The sequence below is a fragment of the Callospermophilus lateralis genome, unplaced genomic scaffold (assembly GCF_048772815.1).
Source record: "Callospermophilus lateralis isolate mCalLat2 unplaced genomic scaffold, mCalLat2.hap1 Scaffold_246, whole genome shotgun sequence".
Lineage (NCBI taxonomy): Eukaryota > Metazoa > Chordata > Mammalia > Rodentia > Sciuridae > Callospermophilus > Callospermophilus lateralis.
In genome coordinates this window covers 814,739-834,389 of record NW_027513304.1, presented here as the reverse complement: position 1 = coordinate 834,389, position 19,651 = coordinate 814,739, and the positions used below count along the sequence as shown (strand labels likewise).

At 32.1% G+C, this 19,651-nt stretch overlaps 1 pseudogene; it reads right to left on the bottom strand.

The window, feature by feature from the left end:
- Positions 1-776: 776 nt before the first annotated feature.
- On the bottom strand, positions 777-2,531 carry LOC143640425 (actin-related protein 2/3 complex subunit 1A pseudogene; annotated as a pseudogene).
- Positions 2,532-19,651: the final 17,120 nt, after the last annotated feature.

Sequence of the window (19,651 nt, the reverse complement as noted above, 5' to 3'; positions counted from 1 at the left end):
GCCAGCGCCATCTTGCAATGGCGACCATAATCTGCAGAAACGGCTCACCACAATAATGTACAATAGTGGACTCCCACAGGCACATTCTGCTAACCATCTGAGGTCTTCCCATCTAAGCACAATAGTACAACACATATCTTTCCATTTCATATTGGGAGCTAACAGCTTCCTCTAGGACTTACTGTCGTGAGCAAACAGCATATTGTGCTCTAGTAGAATCTATTAGTTTATGTGATAAGGGAATGAGACTTTTACTGCTTCTGACACTTTAGAAAAGATACATTTAAATAACCTGTACAAGCCAGTCTTATTAAAAGATTACTTCATCATATATTGAAAGCAATGTTTAACTCTATGGTTAAACATTTTCCACATTCAGGATTTTTATTTAATTTTCTAAAAGACAATGTACATACCTCCCTTATCTATTCCTTATAGTGTAACAATTTTCCATAATAAAGTACTTAAAGATAAGCTTTCATCAAGAATGAGATGAAATAGCAAAAACAAACAAACAAAAAACACTGCTGCATTTAGAAAAGCAACACTTGCTCCAATTCAAACAAAAGCACACAGTGTTTGCTGGATATGTTTAAAGTGTTTTCTTGGGGCTTTCTTTCCTCACCAACAGGCAAGTGGTGGCTATGTTTCTCATGCTGGATGGTGGAGGCTTACTTGGTTTCACATTCAGAAGACACTGGATGCACTACTAAGTTCTTGAAATTCCAACTTTTCTTGACGCCATCACTGCCAGTAGTATAAAATCTGTGGCCATCTTACTTGTTCACCTTATAAATATACACTTTAGTGATGCTAGACTTGTGAAGTGTCTACAAGTCTGCATTAGGTCTTGGGTGGTGGCCCTCTTGTCCATGTTGCAAAAATGGTCCATGACAGACATGTTGGGCATGATGCTCTATTTTGGAATGTCTAGGTTGAAGACAAAGAGTATTGTACAGTAGTCAGGGCCAGCAGCCACAACACTATTCTCGGAGACAATCAGGAGTGGCAAGACTTCATTTTCAGAGTGGAGACCTTTTTGAGTCATTGGCAGCAAGGCAGGGTGTGGTTGTGACTGAACCAGGAGGAGTTGCTCCCACTGGCAAAGACTTTGATTCTGTGGACCCAGTCACCAATGTCATTGTCAACAAACTCTGATGGACATCAGCTGACCCAAAGGGATTTTGCTGCCCCTGGAAGTATTGGTTAGCTTTTCATCTACTTCTTTACTGGACCCAGAAGATACTCTACATCTGAAATCACATGACCATGCAGCTAGCAAAATGTTGGGAAGCCCATACAAGGTGAGGACAATGTAGCTATGATATTTTTAAAGTCTTTGCTTACCCACTAGTCATTTCCAGAATTGAAGGAACAAACAAAAATGAATCGTGCTCTCCTTTCCACAGCAAAATTGTTCGCCAGAGGAGATGGATCAGTTCACAAACTTGCCTGCATGATTAAACCTCAGGATCACCTGTGTTGGTTTCCAGACACAGTCTTTCTGAGTCCAGATATAGGCATTGCTATCTGCCCTACAAGTGGCCATGCCATCCTTCTATAAAAGCAGTCAATAATTCCAAGGGATCCCTGGGCCCCTTGGGTTCATTATCTTTCACTCACTTCCTCCCATTCTTCTTACAGATGTGCACTTCATTATTATTGGGGTTAAGGGTCATCTGGGTAATGTCCCTCTTTTAGGTATGGCAGGTGATTCACTCTAGTAAAAACTGATGCAGGGGGGCTGGGGATGTGGCTCAAGTGGTTGCGCGCTCGACTGGCATGCATGCAGCCCGGGTTCGATCCTCAGCACCACATACAAAAACAAAGATGTTGTGTCCACCGAAAACTAAAAAATAAATATTAAAAAATTTTCTCTCTCTCTTTCTCTCTCTCTCTCTTTGCATTTTCAAAGGATAAAAAGCTGGGGGTCACAATGGTCAGGAACAGATTGGAGCCAAGAATTCCTGGGGTCAATTTGGAAGATCAGGCTTCAGCTGGCACAGGTGAAGGCAGAAAATCACGTTAGTAAATTTACATCTGTATAGCAATGATTAGGCTGAGTGCTCTAAAAGATGGTGAGATGCTTTTCATTTAGAAAAATGAAGAATCCATTGTGTTTACACTGATGTATAAAACAGTATGCTATATAAATTTAATCAGATTATGTTCTAGTTATAATTTTATTCCTTAGTGAAGTCTGTGACTATATCGTTCAGCCTTAGAAGTTATATGTCATAAAAATCATTTTTTTAACTTAGTGGTCATGATAATGTGAAGTTATGAATGTACAGAAACCATCAGTCAGCTTGAACATTAGGATTGTGAAAAACGATGAAAAACATGTCAGGTTGGGATGGTGCTGAGTCATCTAACTTAGGTTCAGCTTGGTTAGTAAGCAGAACTAGAGATCTCTGAAGTATCTGCTTCCTGTGATCACTTGCATAGTATTAAAAAAGAATGCAAAAAGTCATAAAGCAATAAACCGTACAGAATGTGTCAAGAAGTTCAGAATCATAAATGACAGACATCATTGAATAAAGCTGAAAACTATACCTCTAGTTATTTTCACATGAATAAGTGTGGAAATAATTTTGAAATCTAGTATGTGTTGGGTTAAAAAATATATAAAACACATGAACTTATTATCTATTTTTATATACTTTATTTTTTGTAAACATCAATGCCTTAATCTTAAAAAATTATCTCAAATTATAGTTTCTTGTTTTCTTACAGTTCAGCAGGAATACAGCATCTTTCTGAAGACTTGTACTCAGTAAATAATCAACAAATCTTTAAGATGATAGAGATATAAAGGGAATCTCAGAGTGTGATTGCAAAAAAATAAGTCAACTATGTATGTAACAAAACATTTTAAGTATTAGATTATATGAAAAAAATTATATTTTTCAATCTATTTTCAACAATGAGTAAACAGTTATTCATGTAACAGTGACTTAGTCAATTCTAGCTAGTACAATTGTATATAATCTACCAGAACTTAAAAATCATCTACTTCCATTTTCAAATTTTATTAACAAGGATTAAAATGAGCACAATGAACTGGATTATTATTTAAATATATATCAATGATATATATTCAATTTTATATTTAAATATGATTAATAAATATATTTAAATATGTGAGTAAATATGTAATGATACAAGTTATATAAATAATTAATATAATACTAACAAATAATGACAATATCAATAGGAAATAATGCCAACATTTAGGCTGATGTTCAGGAAGTTATATCAACACAGTTTAGAACCTAAATAACTGACCTAACCAGAGGGATTCATTTAACCACTCAGGCCTGTTCAACTGTGAAACATTGAAAATGACTAATAATAGTGCCTATATTGACTTATGGCTTGGAGTTAATATTAGTCTGTCTCTGGTTTTTTGTTCATCTAGACTCTAGTTCTCATACTGCCACTATCACATAGGTACCTCAATCAAGTTATTTAATATCCATCTCAGTTTATTCACTGGCCAAATAAAGATAACAATAGTATTGTCCTCATAAGGTATTGGGGATTGAATGTGCTGTACAAAGCACAGTGGTTGATGATAAGCAACCCAGTGCTACTGTGTTGGAATTTGCTGGTAGAATCAAGTTTAATTCTTGAATAAAGGGATGTCTGTGAGCTACCATCAGTACCATTTATTCTGGACTTGGTTTATTCATGTAAAACCCAATTGTGCTTAATTGCTTATTCTTCTTACATACATCTGAAAATAAAGTATTCTATGTGTATCAATTTCTTGTTGCCTGGTCTCATATTTACACCCTGATATCTTATTGATGATATTTCATGATATTGGGATTGAACCCAGGGGTGCTTAGCACTGAACTACCTTTATTTTATTTTGACACAGTGTCTTGCTAAGTTGCTGAGACTCGCCTCAAAGTTGTGATCCTCCTGCTTCAGCTTCCCTAGTGGCTTGGATTACAAGCATGCACCACCATGCCAGGCAAATGCTAATTTCTTTTTCAAGACCCAAGATTTCGCTCTGATCTACAAGTTCTGCTTGATTACTGGCATTGCCTGTTTGGTACTAATTACTAACAGTTACTAATATGACTAAAAATAAAACAATAAATTATACACAAAAACAAAATAAAATGAAAGAAGTTTCAACTACTGTTGTTATAGTTTGGATGTGAGGTGTCACCCAAAAGCTCACATGTGAGACAATGCAAGAAGGTTCAGAGGAGAAATGATTGGGTTGTGAGAGTCTTAACCCAATCAATGAATTACTTCCCTGATAGGGATCAACTGAGTGTTAACTGAAGTGGTAGGGTGTGGCTGGGGCAGGTGGGAATTAGGGCGTGACTTTGGGAGATATATATATATATATATATATATATATATATATATATATATATATATATATATATATATATATATCATGAAGCCAGCCTTCTATGGACTTAGACCTCTGAGCCCTCAATAAACTTTTCCTCCTCTACAGTTGCTTTGGTCAGACCCTTTAGTCATAAGACAGAAAAAGCTGACTAAGACATCTGTTTTAAAACTTTTCTGCCCAAAGAAAGTTGAGTGTTTTTAGTACTGCTTGGGTCAATAACACTATGAAATAATGTGTTCTTCATTGTTTTCTTCTTTATATGTTTTTTTAAGTATGTCTACTTTTTTGAAATCCACATTTCACCTTTTTAGAATTTCTAGTAATCTGGAGAACAGCAACTTACTTGCTCCCAAGAACAAGACTTTCAGAAAATAAGTCTTTTGTTTTTTAACCCTATTAAATTCAAAATCAGAGCCACTACTACTAAACTTTAGGAACATTCACACCTCTTAAGAAGACTCACAATAAAAATCATGAAAAAGCAATGAAAATAAAATTTCAAATAAATAAATAATTATTTTCCATGAGTATTCTTTACAGAATCTCTCCCACCTTCTCTTTCATCTCTTCCAACTTTGTTTCCACCTCCTTCATCTCCTTCTTCTTCTTCTCCTTTTTATTTCATTTTTTTTTTACTCCAGAAGCTATAGATATCAGGGAAGTTATCTGATCCCCTCAGACTTCAACTTTCTAAAAAGTAAAAATTTCTTAACTTTAAAATAGTGATGGCACAGTTAAAAAAAAATAGTGCAGTGCAAAACAGACTCCCACTGTAAGAAGCATTAAAATAACATATTTGAACAGATGGAATGAAGATCACATAGAAATTTTGATTTATACAAATGAATGAAGAGCAACCGTGATGAGAAATAGTAGACAAAGCTGAAACATATTTACCTCTAAAATAATCAGGTTTATAGCAGCAGACTAGAATGGTGGTTTGCAGCCAATGGAGGACAGTGGGTATGGAAAAGTAATGGTGAAGGGCATAATGTTATGTTTCAGCCATGCAAGACAAATGGATTCTTCATCTATCTTACAGGATAGTGACCTTAGCACACATTACTGTATTTTACATGTATAGCTTTGTAAGAGGGTAGATCTTCTATTGTACTCTTACCACACAAAAAATAATATAATAATAATAATAATAATAATAATAATAATAATAATAAAAGGATGTTAGGAAATTTTGGAAGCTGAGAGTTATGGGAATAGATTTAGAAGTGCTCTTTTACTGTTGTATACCTATTCCTATACTCCTCAAGTTGTATGTGTTAAATATGCACAGGTTTTTTATATATCAATTAAAGTAGCTTAATAAACTTCCTCATTTGAAAACCTCATTGAGTGAAATAGACTACTTACAGCAAAGATAATTAGACCCCAATAATTCTCAGAGAAGATAATAATAGCACAAATATCTTAGGAAAGAAAAGAGAATGTCCTCTTTTAAGACTTATAATCTAAATGTGAAATGATTGAAAATTATTTGAAGGTAGGTGGTGATATGTTAAGAGATTCATCTTGAAAACCTCAAGAAATCACTAAAACTTAATAATATAATGTCTGTAGAGGATACAAAGTAGAATTGCAAAAAAATTAATTATCTAAGAGAATATAAGCAAACACTATTGATAAAAGAGCTATTCCACAAATAAAAAATTGTAAAATGATCTGTTTAAACCCAAATGTATCAATATTTATATTTGGTATAATCTAGCTACTCTACTTAAAAGAAAGGGTTTTCTGGATTTGGATAAAAGTATAAATAATAACCTATTATGTATTCTCTAAAAGGAAATAATAAATTAATTAAATTAGATATTAAATTAAATATAGATAAGTTAGAAGTAAACCAGTGGAAAATGGTATATAATTCAAATCAAAAACTTTAGCTTAAATATATTAGTCAAACAATGCATTAGATGGAAAACTGACAAAGGTCAAATGAAGAGTAGCTAATTCTATGGTAGCAATATTAATTTCCTGATTTTTACAGATAAGCTATGATTATGTAAGATATTAACCTGAGGATACTGAGTGAATAGGATATAGTAATTCTCTGTGCTATATTTGCAAATGTTTATTATTCTAGATTTATTTCAAAATAAAATGTTTAAATAAAACATATCTAATAACACAAATATTCTCTGAATATTTCAAGAACTCATCAATAAATTAAAAAAAAAACAATAATCTATTTTACAGGTTCCACCCTCCCCCTCAAATAGTGCCATCTCTGAATCATGCCTTTAAGGAAGAGAACTTCTCAAAATACTTAAGATATAAAGTATAGCAAATGCTCAACAAAACTAGCCAGTAAATTGGAATTGCAATTTAACATGATTGTGCCACCATTAAAAATCTACTATAATGGCTAATAGCAAAATTGTATGTTATAGGAACATCACTTTGTCATTAATATCTAAAGTGCATGGAAAAAATAATTGAAACTTTCTTATGAAGCTGATCATACACTTACCACACAAAGCTACAAAGCAGTAATCCCATTCCTAGATATTGACCCTTCAGAAATAAAATGTATGTTGTTCTTTATTATTTATAGAAGCTTGAATTATCATTGCCAATATCTGGAATAAATTCAGAATTTCATCTATTAGTCAATAATAGTTTTAAATGTTGCATATATAAAAAAGAATATTAGAATTAGAAAGAAACTACTGACAGGTGCAATATCATGAGACATATTTAAAAACAACACAGTCTATTTTTGTGAGGCTTTTTTGAGTAAGATAGTTTTACTGACTTCTTTCTCAGTAGACTCACTATTGGAATATAGGAAACTATTGATTTATGAATGTTCATCTTCTATCCTTCTACATTGATGAATTTGTTTGATCAGCTCTACAAGTCTTCTGGTAGAATTTTTGAGTATTCTAGACATAGGATTATATCATCAACAAAAAGAGACAATTTGACATCTTCTTTTTTTGTTTGTATTCTTTAATTTCCTTCTCTTATCCGATTGCTCCGGCTAGAGTTTCAAAACTATATTGAATACGATTGGTGAGAGTGAACATCCTTGTCTTCTTTTGGATTTTAGGTGAAATTCTTTCAGTTTTTCAATGATCAGTACTATGTTGGCTTTGGATTTGTCATGTGTAATCTTTATAATGTTGAGAAAATTTCCTTTTATTCCTATTTTCTTCAGTATTTTTAACATGAACTGCTGATAAATTTTGTCAAAGTCTTGATCTGTACCTATTGGTATAATAATGTAATTTTGTCTGTAAGTCTATTTATTTGGTGAATTACATTTATCAATTGGTGAATATTGAAAGAACCCTGCATCCCTGTGACAAAACCAATTTGATCATGGTGTACAATTTTCTCAATGCATTTTTGAATGCATATTGCTGATATTTTATGTAGAATTTTTCATGTAAATAATTTTCACTGGGAATATTGGTTTGTAGTTTTCTTCCCTTGATGTGTCTTTAACTGCTATTGGTATCAGTGTCATATTGGCTTCATAGACCAATATTAGAACTAAAGAACTAAACAGATATTTCTCAAAAGAATAAATGCAGCATGGTGCAGGAGGAATTCTAGCAGGAGGATTGAGGCAGAAGTTTGGAAGTTCAAAATCACCCTTATCAATTTTTTCAAGGGCCTAAGCAATGCAGTCTGTCTCAAAATAAAGAAATAAATTTAACCCTTTTAATTGCCCTTTAAGGAAGGTGCAGGGACATGGTTCAGTGGTTAAGCATAGCTGGGTTTAATCTTTGGTACCAAAAGAAAAAGAAGTAGGAGAAGTGGCGAGTAGAAGGAAAATAAGAATGAGAAGAAGAAGCAATATAAATGGCAAACAAATATATGAAAAAATCTACAATATCCTTAGCAATCATGGAAATACAAATGCAAAACCCCACTGAGATTTTTATCTCACTCTAGTCAAAATGATAATAATCAAGGATGCAAATAACAATAAATGCTGATGAGGATATGAGGGAAAAGGCAGACTCATGAATTCTATGTAGGTCTGAAAATTAGTACAACTTCTTTGAAAAGAAATATGGAGATTCCTTGAAAAATCAGGAATGGACTCACCATATGAACCAGCTCTCCAACTCCTTGATATAACTTTGCATTCATTCCAGTGTTTATAGCAGTTCAGTTTACAATAACCAAACTGTAGAACCAGCCTAATCACCTATTAGCAAATGAATAGATAAAGAAAATATGGCATATATACATTGTGTTAGCCAACTTTTTGTCACTGTGACCAAACAAAAACAATTTAGGGGAAGAAAACATTATTTTGGACTCATGGTTTCAGAGTTTCATTTCATGGTCAGTCATCTTCATTGCTCTGGTAAGACAGAACTCATGGCAGAAGAGCATGGTGAAGGAAAGTTTCTAGATCATGGCATCTAGGAAAAAAGCAGGGGGAGAGAGGGAGGGAGGGAGAGAGGGAGGGAGGAAGGGATAATGGGAGGGAGGAATAGAGAGACAGGGATAGGGGAGAGCTAGGAGCCAGGGACAATATATAAACTCAAAAGCACATCCCCAAAGACTTATTTCCTCCAGCCATATCTTACTTGCCTAGGGTTATCATCCAGTGCAGAAGTCCTTTCAAATTATCTCTCTGCTGTGACCTGCACAGTCATTAACTCAGGTTCCCAGACTGGTTGGTGTGGAGATGGAGGAAAAATAAACAGACACACAAATAGAGAAAAAGCGAGATCTCAGTGGCAGACTATCACCCTGTTAGGGAGGTGGTGACACAGAAAAGCTCAGCAGGTTTATCATATTGGTAGAAACATCAAAAGGATTTATTGTAAGAAAGCTTCTTCAAAGTAAGAAGAACCAAGGTCAGGAGTATGAGCAGCCTGATTATGGTTATCAGCTTGCTCCCATAACTTTCTACCCCGGAGCAGCTGGTGTCTGAACCTCAAGGTCAAGAACAGAATAGCTCTGTAGCTGACACAGAACCTCCTATTGGACAGGATGTCACCATACCAACCAAGCAGTCTCAAATCAATGCCTCTTCTCAGATAGCTCCCAAGAGAGGCATTGACTCCGTCATAAGCAGTTCAAGAACCATAATTCAATTACTGCTCCTGACATTACTCTATCAAATAGATTAATTCATTGATTAGGTCATACCTCTCATGATCTAATCATTTCACCTCTGAGCATTCCTTCATTGTCTCACGCATGAGCCTTCATGAGACCCCTCATATCCTAACCATATTATATACAATGAAGTTTTACTCAGCTGTAAAGAAAAATGAAATTATGTAATTATATGTTAAATTATGTTATATGTTATGGGCAAATGTAAAATGGGCAAAATTGGAGAACATTATGCTAAGCGAAATAAGTCTGTAATCAAAAAATCAGCAGTCAAATGTTTTCCTCTCATGTGGAAGGTGGAAAGTAAACCGAAATTTTGAAAGAGTTCTGGAGGGAGCCTCACAAAAAATAGAAGGAAGAACAGTGGAGGAGGGAGGAAGGAGGGATGGGAATGCTGAGTGAAATTGACCAAAACATGTCATGTGCATAATGAATATATTAGAATAAATTCCACCTTTTTGCATAACATTAATGCACTCATTAAAAGACACTAAATTAATACAAGGGAGTCTAATGGAGGGGAGGAAGTTGATCAGTGGGAGAGAGGAGGAAAGGAAAAGTATAAAAGTTCAAAATAGAACAAATTATGTTACATGCATTTATGACTATTAAAAAATGAATCCAATATTATGTATGACTATAATGTACTTAAACACACACACACATGCACAAAATAAATAAATAAATAGATTGATAAATAAATAAATAAAAATTCTGTTAAGTGAGAAACAAACTAATGAAAGTAGCCAGAAACAAACCTAAATCCTTTATTCACCCAATTGTATAAAAATCTGAAAAAAAAGACAAAGTTTTAGAGATATAAATATTTGGAGCCTGGATTTTTGATTGTTGGAGTTAAGGATGGGCATATGAAACTGGCTGAAAAAAATCATGAAAAATTTTATCAAGGTGATACCAAAGTTTCTAAATAATGATTGTAGAAATACTTGTGTGATTGCATGTATGGGTAGAGTGAAGGAAAGCACAAATATCTTATTTTAAGCTAATTGCAATGTATTTGTTTATTAAAATAGTTGACTTATAAGGTATTCATCAAAAGTGCAAAAGAGTTTATACCGAACTAAAAATTAACAGAATTATGAACATCACATAAAGAAATAGAAAAATCAACAAGAAAGATGGAATTATGAGCGAAGTGTTTTAAGAATTTTGGCAAAAATAATCATACTGTACACCATACAGTAAAATAAGTGTAATATAAATATAAAAGTTCTGCATGTAATTGTTATAGATTAAGAAAAATGAAGTGAAATTTACTATTATTTGTATATATCTATGTTCCTTCTTAAATATTCAAAGATAATGAAAGTAAGGTAGTATGGTAGGATCACCTGATAAATTTTACCTTCCAATAATAATTTGTTAGTGAGATGTTTCTCCATTTGTACACTTTTTCCAAGTTTCTCTGTTATTCTATGAACAAAGAGAAAGTCCTTCCCATAGTACTCCGATTCATAAGATTTCAAAATAGTATAGTCTGTCTGAAGACATGATCATTAAAATCTGTCCATAAGGTCTTAAAACCATTGCATTCTTTCGCAGTTTCTCACTAGGATGAATTCAATGAAAAGTAATTCTTGAATTATAACAGAATTTTTTTCTACCAGATTGTTAAAAATCTCCCCTACATTAATGGTAATGCTCACATTTGAGATATTTCTCTGCAGTACAGCCCATGGGACATACAATAAAATAGGGCACTTCCCAAATTCTTCTCCATATTTCTTATATTTATAAATTTTTTGCCATTGTTACCACCATAATGCTAAGTCCTGAGTCATATGGAAAGGCCTTGTAAAATTTCTTATATTGTTATATTATTCACCTGCATGAATTCTTAGACACTTGAAAAAAATGGTCTACTATTAAAGGTTTCATACATTCCTTAAATATTGGAGTTTGTCACCTTTATGTATTATTTAATGATAAATAAAATATATGTGGGACTAAACACATGTCTAAACTTCATCATTTATATCGTTTCTCACCATAATGAATCTAAATTTGAATAAATCTGAGCTAAAAATAAGGTTATTTCTGAAATAATTAACATTCAGAGAATTTCTTTCATTATAAATAGTTGAGTATTCAGTAAAAAAATAGGTAGTGAAAGTGAACATATCTTGCATGAGTGCAATGCCCTCCTAAGACTCATTATGTTTTTCAAAATGAATATTTTATTTCTAATAATCTTTTTAGCATGGAAATTCATACTCCTTCATTATAATTTTCCTATTCTTCAGGAATTTTCCATTTGAATGATTCTTTGTAGTCCATGTCAGTTTTGCAAGGAAATTTCTTGGCCTTATCTCTTGTTTTCTAGTCTAATGATGAACCTCTTGTTAGCTTTCTGTCAACAACCCAAGTTCCTTCATTTACTCCAATAAGGAGATTGATGATGAATTAGAAATGCAAATTCCCATTAATGCCAAGTGTCTGAAATTCTTCCATATAAATCTTCTAATTAAAGTGATTATCAGCGCCCTGGAGTGAAGTCTGTGGTCACATCACTGAAAATAACTGGTCTATGGTACATGTTGTTAAATTTTCAAGAAATGATTACTATCTTTTAGACTTAAAAAAAAATTCTGAGAATTTGGGACCTCATGGAACCCTGTGAGGTATGCGACTCTTGTAGCTAAACTATAATACCTTTTTAAAAATTTGATTTGATTTGATTTGATATGGTACTGAGTATTGAATGCTAGGTGAGAGCCACTGAGATACATCCTCAGTCCCTATAATATCTTTTTCAATGATAAGAAACTGAGGTTATGAGACCATATTTAAGTTCATAGAAAGGAGTATTATTCTAAAATAATCCCTGCCTAATTTATTCTTGACTTCACTGATTAATCATTAGGGACTAAATAGATACAATATTTCTTCTTTCTGGGTAACTCTAATATGTTTTTATTTTTATTTATCCTTTTTATTTAATCTCTAAATTTTTGATAAAACCTAAAACACAGCTTGGTGTTTTCTGTGGTTGGTTTTAATCATGCATTTGCCAAAATTAATGTTATTGTCTTCATTTCATTTCTTAAATTTATTTTTATATGTATATACTCTCCTGTGTTCTATTGATGTGTTGAAAATAGAAACACAAAAACATAAAAAAGTTTGATTTTAAAGTCACATAAAAACATATGATAATAGTTACTTGTACCACTAGTAATTAATTTCACTTATTGAAGAATAATTGTGTTACTTTAAAAGAATGCAATGTATTTAGCTAGGGACCACCAGCAGATTTGTTTCAGAATGATCATTATACAGTATGCAGCCCAACAGTCCCCACAGAGCCTCAAGTTCTCTTCCCTTAATTTTATCAGATTGTTTGGGCAACAGGAGACTTCAACACTCGACCATTTCATCCAAATTAATTAGCCTTTGAATTCATAGCTTGAAAATCTAGATTGAAAACATACATTGCTTGTCAGGTATGCCTCTGCTTTTGTACACATGACTAAATCAGAATTAAACATATTGACAACTCTTAATGTCCTGGAAATGACGAAGTCCCTCAGAAGGAAGAATTACATCATCTTTAAAATAACACTGTGACTGAAATGCTAGTTTAAAATAACCCCCAAAATAAATACTGTGGAAAGCAGTTGCCTGCTATATCAAAATGAGAAAGATACTTTCCATCTTCTGCGTTGTCTTTGCAGATCAAACTTTCCCTTAAACTGTAACATTCTAATAAATAACACCTTCCATCCACAATTTTTTTCTCTTAAATAGAAATTTTAATGAATTCATCCTCTGTGACATTTGCATTTATCTTTAAATGCCACAAAATAACAGGGTTTTAATCATTCCAAATAGGTTTTTAATTATAGACCTAATTACTTTTGCAGAAGGTTAAACTCCACAAACAGGAATAAAGCTGTTTGCTTGCACTTTGTGTGAAGAATTATGTTTTGCTCTTGATTTAGGTATTCGGTAAATTTATTCTGTCAGTTTTAGCTGACTTTTTAGTATTAGAAGAGCTGAGTTTTAAGAGAATTTGACATTATGCAGTGTGAATCAAATAATGTTATTCTAATTAATTACAGAACCAGAGAAGGAATAAGAGATGCTTTGCACAAGAGATCGCAGATTAATAGGTGCTAGTTCTGGCCTCCAAGGCAGTACCAGCAACAGACAGTTCAGTTACCAAGATACACAAGGTTGATGTCTGTAGAGTTCATGAAGAAATTTACTGCTGAACAGTTTTTGATAAAGATAGAAGATTACTATTTTAAAACTGAGTTCTGAGTGAGGACTCAACTAATGATTTGTAGAGAAAAAAAATCTACTAAATTATTTATTTGGGTAGGTAAACATTTGTTTCTTTCTTTTTTTTTTTTTTGCTTCTCATAGCCTCCTATGGGTGATTTTTGAAGGTATGTAGCAGTTCATAAGAAATTTGTTGATTTCAGTTGTCATGTTTAACATATATGTGGACTCTGAAGATGAGCCCCAGAAAGGATAATCATAAATTATGCATGCTTTTCTATGATGAACTGTCTCAATTGTTTATATAACCCTATCTACTATAGGGAAAAGTGGTCAATTCATGCCAATGTATTATGATTGTTCCAATGTGTTTCAACATTTCTTTCACCCATTACAACTGCAATAGAGAGAAGAAAATAATATTATACTGAGACTAAAATTCTCTGAAAAACAATCATGAGTCCCTTAATTGGGCAACTTGTTCAGCAGTGCTTGTTCATCTAGAGGAGATCACTACTTATTCCCATTATACTACAAACAAGACATACTCTTGATCTATGAGGTATATGAAATTGGTCATAGAAGAAACCTACACCATGTCCATTATGTATAGCCACCCAGATTTTCGGGTTGGATAAGAAATATTTTGCTTTCCTTTGCTGAGGATCACAATTAACATAAGGAGAATTAGACTATATAAAAAGGGGGGTTACATAAAGAATGTTTGTAAACATTAGTAATTGTAAAATTTTCATAATAATTCATCTTATGCCTTATACCATAAAGATTCTTCAGTTAAGCTTTGTTGAGTGAGCTTTCAGTGAATGCCTACTGTTATCAGATCCTGTGCTTAGAATACAAAAGGGATAGGTTACATTTCTGTTTGAGGTGCTTGTACTCTATTCTGATATATATATATATATATATATATATATATATATATATATATATATATATATATATATATATATATATATATATATTATGCAAGAAAAAAATATTATGAGGTGGCAAAAGTTTTACAGATGATGTATAGAATAGAGAGAGCATATTTGGTTCAGATTGAGGAATTAGGATACTCTTTCTGAAAAAAAAAATGGATTCCAGAGCTCTCATGAGAGATAACTATGAGTTGTCTAGCTAGCAACATTAGTCAATTTTTTCTGTCAGAGAGGAAATATTAGTCATCAATGAAAAACTGAGACTATTATGTCACAAGAAACTGAGATAGTGCTACATGGGGCACAAAATAAAGTGGAGATAGGATGACAAAGCAGATGAACTTGTACATCTTCAGGACAAGATGTGGGTCAGGACTAGATGAGTGAAATCCTCTAAACCATGACAAGGTTTGTGTGCTTTCTCTCTCATAGACACAGAGACTGAAAGAGTAATAATAGAGAAGTATATCATGGGATTCAAAGACTTTTGTTTTAAACTACTGTACTATGTTTACCTGTAGAATAGAATGGATTGTGTTTATTTATTTGAAAATGATATAATGCTAATTCTTACATCCACTAATTATTAGCTGTGTGACTTTGAGTGAAACAATTATGTCCTCAAAAGACATCTCTTATTCATCACGAAAATGAGCAATAACAGCAAGAACAACCCAATATTTCCTACTTCACAATTTTGTGTAATAATCAAATGATGCAATCTTTGTGAAGGACTTGACACATGATAGGAATAACAACTAATGGTTAATCTCTTTGCATATCCATATGATTGAACTGGCATCATTGATTTGTGAAAATTTGATTTCTAAATTGAAGAAAATTTAATTGGCTATTTGAAAAGGAACAGGGTTTATTTCACACAGGACTAACAGTTTATCAGCTGTATTAAGATTTCATGTAAAAGTAAAAGCCTCCAAAAAATCTAGAAAAAGAGCTGTATGAATCTGTGTTAAAATAAATATTTAAATATGACACTTAACCAAAAAAAATGGAGAGATTATTTAAGACATAAAAATTAAAGAAACATATGCGTAAAACTTAATAAAGAAATGAACATCAGGTAAAAATACTTGTAGCATAAATAAACATCAAATGATTATTGTCTAATGTATACAGGACTCTGAAAAGCAACAAGAAAAAAATCAGAATAAGCCACATGAAGAGAATCTTATTGGTTTATAATAAGTGAATTGATTTTTAGTAATAAAAACTAAAACAATATAAAGTTACTATTTTTGTTCATAACAAGTAAAAGTAGAATTAAACAGTGGGTTATAATGGAGTAAACCATAAACTGTTTATCTACTGTTAGTGTAAATGTTTGGGGAAATTGACATATTTTATCAGATTTAATGTGTATCACTCATAAATTCCTATTTTAATTAAAAAAAGAAACTTGAGTACAAATATTCAAACAAATATGGATAAAAAATTACATGATTATAAAATATCATAGCAGAGTAATGGAAATGACCCCAAACCCATCAAATAAATAAATACAATGTGTTACATGCCATAAAAGCTATGTACCAGTTATAAAGTAGAAACTAGAAAAACATGTCAATATTGAATTTTTCAAAATATTCAATATTCTTAGAAGAGTATAAGTTATAGGATGTCATCATGCAATTTTTGTTGTTGTTGTTTTTTGGTTTTTGTTGTTGTTGTTTTGGTACCAAGGATTGAACTTAGCGGCACGTAACCACCAAGCCACATCCCAATGTCTTTTTTGTATTTTATTTAGGGGTAGGGTCTCACTGAGTTGCTTAGGGCCTCACTATATTCCTGAGGCTGGTTTTGAACTCGAGATCCTCCTACCTCAGCCTCTGGGGCCTTTGGGATTACAGGTGTGCACCAGCAAGCCTGACTTTACTCATGCAAATTTAATACAAAGAAGTTAGTTCCTTAATACAGAGGACGAAATTTTTGATAAAAGATGAATGGACAATAAAATAAAAATAATTCAGACATCATATTGAACAAGGATAGAAGAATGCCACTAAGCTAATATCACAATGCGATTTTATGAATCCATGGTTGAAAATAAAGGGGAAAATGTATGATTGTATAAAACATTCACTTATAAAATACATATGAATAGTCCAGAAGAGCATTGCGAGTAAAACATATTTTATACACAAGTAAACTCTCCAAATTCTGGTTACAGAATGCATTGTTCAATACCTACTTGCCCCAATGACAGGCAAATAAATTAGCCATCTTTTCATCATCACAGTTTACAATTCCTCTGGCTAGAACACCAATATATTAAGATACAATTCTTCAGATATAAATAAATACATCTGGCCACGCGATAGGGACAGGCATATTTGTGGGTATAGGAAAGTAAATAGTGTGTTTCTGAATAACAGAAGATGGTTATTTATCTTGATAGCCTTTATCTCCTTTGTGTGTGTGTGTGTGTGTGTGTGTGTGTATAAATACATCCTGCAAAATTATCAACAATGGAATGATAATTTGGTTGCAGACAAACACAGAATTTCTTCCGAATTTATATTTATTAATTATAAGAACATTTGGATATAGCACAGGTAGCATGTTCAGAGTCTGTGATCCAAATCATAGTCATCGCTTTCCAAATTGCACAAAATCAACATTTATAAAAAGGAAGGAGAGGCAGATGGAGCAAACTTATTGCACCATAATCTAAAGCCAAATAGATTTGGCAGTACTCAGGTCATCCAGACTGACTGTAGGAATGCAAGAGATTCATTGCCATAAAGTATTAAATTAGTCATTTCAAAGCATTGAATGAATAAAGTCAAATGTCCTATGGGCATTTAATAAATATTTTACCAAAATGTTTGATTTGATAGGCTAGCAATTGTAATCTTGTAATCACCACAATGGGAATAAGAGAATGGAAATTTTGTTTGCTAATGGATATTTGAGTGCCTTGTAAATAATAAGCAATTTTGCATGAGCATAGAACACATGGCCACTTTAATTACAGTCCAATTAAATTCACATACTTTTAAAACCATTAAAATGAGGAAAAATTAAAAAGAACATCTATGATCGCACATTTAGAGTTCGAAGCATAGTTAGAAATCAAGTATTTCATACAGAGAAAGAGTAGACAATTTTAGTAATCTGGGTTTGGCAGCATAAGTTTAATAAAAATATCACCTTAAAATTGAAGCACTTTAGACATAATATTATGGCATTGCTTTTTGCATTGCACACTTCAAAATAAACTAATTACTCCAACTCAATTTTAAAGTGATCTGTCCTTTTCCATAAACAGCATGTGCCAACTTTTATTTTTCATATACAATTTTATTAAGACTAAGTTACCAGAAAGGTTTTGAAACTAAGATTTCTGGGCACTTAGATCTTGAGAAATAATTATATGTATTCAAATATAGTAAATCTAGCTTTAAAAACCTGCCTGAAAGTTGGATTTTATAATTCGTGTGAAAGCATAGATCTATAGCCAGATTTCTGTTAACAGTGTCATTTTTTGCATTTAAATCTGATGGGTAATTGAAACTAATCCAACACATTTATGTACATACTTTGCTTACTTGAAGAAAGTATTTATAGCTTATTTTAAAATGCACAGACACTGCAAAATAATGTTCTGACCATGTTGCTGTATTTAGAAAACAGGTTACTTTTTCCATATGTTGACTCCAAAGGAAAAATTAACAGTATATGTATGATATTATAAAAACTTATCTTCACATAGACAGCATTTTGATCTGTTTTATAGTTTAATATATATATATATATATATATATATATATATATATATATATTTACTTATCTCTAAATGTATATTATATATATATATATATTTATATATATATATATATATATATATATTATATATATATATATTTGTTTTTTAATCTCTTAACAAACATTTTTTTTTCTGAAGCAATGGAAATCCAAGTAAATTCAAATTAGGTAAAAGTAAATTAATCTCAATATTTTCCATACTTATTATTATTTCACAATTTAAGTGTAGGAACTACAGTAATTTTTTCTTGTATTTAATAGAAAAATACTTTAATATTTTTGATTGATAGATCCATTTATTTATTTATATACATATGAAAACTCATTAAATCTGTTCTATCATTTAATTTTTAAATCTAGCATCATGTAGTCCATTTATCAGAATATTTCCAATTAAGAATGATATTATTATAAGTAGTACCTGAAATGTGTTTGTGAAGAAGCAGTATACCAGAATGTGCAACTCAGATGCTTTGATTAGAGGATTACCTAAGGGCAAGCTACCCAGAAATATAAGCAGGCAGCATGCAGGACTCACATCCATTGAAAAGAGGGCAAAACAAATTAACAGATTTTTGCTAAGTAAATTTTCTGGAAGTGAATAGCAATTCTTAGAGTTGTTTATAATCTCCATTATAATCTTAGATAAAATAAAAGACAGTATGATAGAATCGAAGGCTTCAAGTTTTAAACTCTGTCTTGACAATGGCTATCCTAACTACTTGGGAGCTTGAGGCAAAAAGATCCCATATTCTAGGTTGATTTCAGCAAGCTACTGAGGAAGTAAGCAAGTCAGGGAGACCCTGTCTCAAAATAAATAAATAAAGAGAGCTGTGGATGTAGCTGTCTCTTAGTGTCTCTGGGCTCCTTATCCAGTACAAAAAAAAAGTTATTATCCAAAAGTCCAAAAGTAATAAAAACCAGGGAAGCTGTGGAAAAAGAAGTCTTATCCACTGTTGGTGGGAATTTAAATTAGTTCATCCATCATGGTAAACAGTAATAAGTCTCCTCAAAACCCAAAATACAAAACTACCATGTGATCTATCAATCACACTAATATATATATATATATATATATATATATATATATATATATATATATATATATATATATGTGTGTGTGTGTGTGTGTGTGTGTGTGTGTGTGTGTGTATGTATATATATGAAATCAGAATATCAGAAAGACATCTGCACTCCC